Genomic DNA, 3,996 nt, shown 5'->3' with positions numbered 1-3,996 from the left:
CTAAGTAAACCTTATCATATATATATATAAGGTTTGTGAAAAACAGAGCAACTCTGTTTGTATGTGAAAACATAGCTGTGATGCTATTTTGTTTTACTTTGGTTTATTTAGTTGTCTGCATTATTATATACCCACTACTTAGCTCACACGTATGAAACTCTAATCATGTTTGGTGGAACTCTTTTTTACTAAATGCTTATATTAATACTCATATCCACAAGAAGGTAACATGTGCAACTTTTAAACCAATTATTAAAAAATAAAATTATTTTATGACATATGTCCCTTTCTTAGTTATGAATAGAAGGATTACTATAAAGATTTAATAGGAGGATAAATCATTTTCCTTTTCAATAATTTATTATATATGGATCAATTATGTTGGGGATTGTAAGTCACCAGATATGAAAATCACTGGATCTGAATCTGAGATTTTATTAGTTATTTGTCAGTACCATATATTGATTCATATTTACGCCTTCTACTTATTGAAACTTTCATTGCAACTAGGAAGTAACAAAAAAAAATACATCTTTAACTACCTTTTTCATTCTTCACTTGCTTATATTCCTTTATAAATTGCTTTTATTCCTTTTTCTTGGATTATAGTAGAAGAGTTTATTTAATTCACCCAGTGTAAAAGGAGCATTTTAATGATCATAACCTAATATTTTTGTATTTATCTTGTTATCCATTCCAATCATGATTGTTAGTTTGACATTGAACAGGATTGCTTTTTACATATATTATTCTGTGCGGCTTAAAGATGCATACAATTATTTATGTTGTGAAAAAACAATTACATTGTAGATAAATCCTAAGGAAAACAACTTTCACATGAACAGATTTAGAGCAACAACATTCACATGAAAATGAAGGCCAACAACATTAACACCAAAAATTAAGGCCAACAATGAGCTCTTAATTACATTTTTCAAATCAATGAAACAAATGTAGTTTTCCAATATTTTTCTTAATCATATTATTCAGTTTTTGTTTATTTCGAACAAAGGTAATAATTAACAAGACATTGGTCTATTTGTGTAAAGTCCTATAAGATTCAAATATTGAAGGTTTGAGAGTAACACTTATTAAGAAAAACAATTATAAACCCGAAATGAATTTGTTCCTTACTCAAAAAGTAAAGAGATACATTGATAATACAAAAAACAAAAGTTAACAGGAATCTTTATTTGTTATATTTGATTTTTCTTCTGAATGCAAAAAGCATTAAATTTCGATAGTAAGATAGTGGAGGATGGAGACAGGTAAAATAGTAAAGGGCAACAGCTAATAAATAATATAATTAGCTGTTAATAGTTAATGTATTATATACAGTAATTTATTAGGATTATAAAATGTGGAAAACGAAAATGCTTACACGAATCTCAGTGATGCCCACGTGTTATGCACCGCCTCTCTGAAACCTAGCTGACACCTCAGCATTGGCATGTGTTTGCGTGTTAACGTCGCTTTCCATAATTAACATTACGCGCTCAACTTCTATAACTTCCAAATTACTCAAAAATAAAAAAAACTATTTTAAGATTATAATATCTTCATAATTAGATATATAATTTAATTATTCTATTCATTTTGCCTCCTTTCCCATTATGACGTGACTTTGAGGAAGATGAAAAAAGAAGAACAATTCCCTTCTTAAATTAAACTTCACCTCTTATTATGTGCATATCGACGAGAAGTTCAATTTACGTATTCATTCTCTTATTTTATTTTACTATAAGGTTTCATCTATAATCTGTAATGCGTATATACATTTTTTTGGGAAGTGTTTTGTTGTGTCTGTTGGTATTGGCTAACGAATGCTTTCACTTTCAACACGTAAGCTTGACGTCTATGCTTACGAAAAAATTGGACAATATCACACACAAAAATCAACTTCATAATGCAAAATAAAATAATAAAATAATAAATAAATAAATCCACTTGAGGACACACATTTGAATTAGTAAAGGACAATCATGATAAGCTAAATTAGACGTTGTTTGGCAATTAGCATGGGAGATGAAGAAGTAGAAGAAAAAGTTAGACCATACCACAATCAATAAAATAAAGTGTCCCTATGGTAAAAATAAGAGAAGATGGATTAATAAGATGTATCATGTCTTCAACAATGAACTACTACTACTATTATTCATTGAAGTGATATATTTTATTTGGGATTATTTTAGACTATATATTATTTTGAGAATACACTAATCTCATTTTGTTTAGAAAGGATTGTGAATGATAGTCATACATAATAAATCACGCGGGTACAAACTTGAATGGGAATGGTGTGAATATGAGCGCCGCCACTGGCTAATTCACAAAGCTCTATTTTCTAACACAACAAATAAATATAGAAAATCTCAACTTGTAGTCTATTTTGTAATGCAATAAATAGATGTAGAAAAGTTTATATCGACTTGAGTTAGAGTTTTGTTTCTCACCTACACCTAGGACTTAATCATGATTTCGTTTATATATGTATATATTTGCATGGGAAATATAATAAAATAATATAACCATAATATTATTAGTATATATTTGCAGTCGGTCGAAAGTGATAGGATTGGGTTATGTGAACCCATTTTCACATTAGAAAAAAAATGTATACACAAAAGGTGTAGGAGTTTTATACGCCATCATATATTTAATTATTATTGATTTCTTAAAAAATAATACAAATTTTTTATATATAATATAATGGTTATATATAAATCTTTATATTCTCAATACATAATATTATCCTATATTCATTATGGATTATTTAATAAAACATACATGACATGAATTTATGTTAAATACTATGTATGAGAGGTTTGGTCTTTCTATAGCCTAAATCAACCTTTCACAAAATTTTGACATTGACTTAGATGTAAGAACTAGGGTGACGAATTCTGTCCTTTTCTTTTCTTCTTCTTCTCATCTTCCTATTTACAAGTTTGAAACTTGAAAGGATATGTAACAGCTCCTAGTGATGCTGCAATAAAACTATATCTGAATAAATAAGAAATAGTTATATCAATCCTTCAACTTCCGATTTTTCTTATGGCATGCTCAGCTTTAAGTTCCCATGTTTATATAGTAAACTAGCAAGTTACCCGTGCATTTGTACGGGATGATATTTTTTGCCGCATGATTAATAATACATATTACATGTGCATTTATGATTAAGAATATGTATGTTGCTCGTGCATTCGCATGGTTAAAATCATATATGTTGTCAGTGCATTCATATTGCTAAAAATTATTAATTATATATAAAATCATACGGTCAGACCATACGGTTTAACTGTTTAAATCGGATAAACTTAATATGACCATCTACTTATTTAACATCCTGCTCGACTTTCTCAACATTGTTTTTTACACATACATAACATAATATAGTTAGTAGTATTCTATCAATCAAGAAAATCATCAATAAATTTATAATTCCATTATTATTTGATTCTAAAATAATATTAATATAAAAATAAATATTATTTAACTCTAAAATAACTAGAAACAATATGTCATGATTCATATTATTATTATTATTATTTTAATATTGTTATAGTAATATTATATTTTAATATTGCATAGGTAATCATATTCCTTTTATTTTTTAAATAAATCACACGTCATGATGGCTTGAGAGATTGACTAATGCCATGAGGAAGTTCTTGAGAGATTGATACATGTCATTGAGAGATTGACACATGTCATGAGAAACCTTTAGTTTTGATGAGAGGTTGACACATGTCATGAGGGTTTGAGAGATTGACACATGTCATGAGGAAGTTTCTTTTATTATATAGGTAATAGATAGATAGATAACAAAAACATAATAAATATTATTTAATCTAAAATAACTACAAATAATATGTTATGATTCATATTATTATTATTATTTTAATATTGTTATAGTAACATTATATTTTAATATTGTAATCATATTCCTTTTATTTTTAAATAAATCACACGTGATGACTTGAGAGATTGACACAT

Source organism: Lupinus angustifolius, chromosome LG06 (genome assembly GCF_001865875.1).
Source record: "Lupinus angustifolius cultivar Tanjil chromosome LG06, LupAngTanjil_v1.0, whole genome shotgun sequence".
Lineage (NCBI taxonomy): Eukaryota > Viridiplantae > Streptophyta > Magnoliopsida > Fabales > Fabaceae > Lupinus > Lupinus angustifolius.
This window is presented reverse-complemented; position numbering follows the sequence as displayed.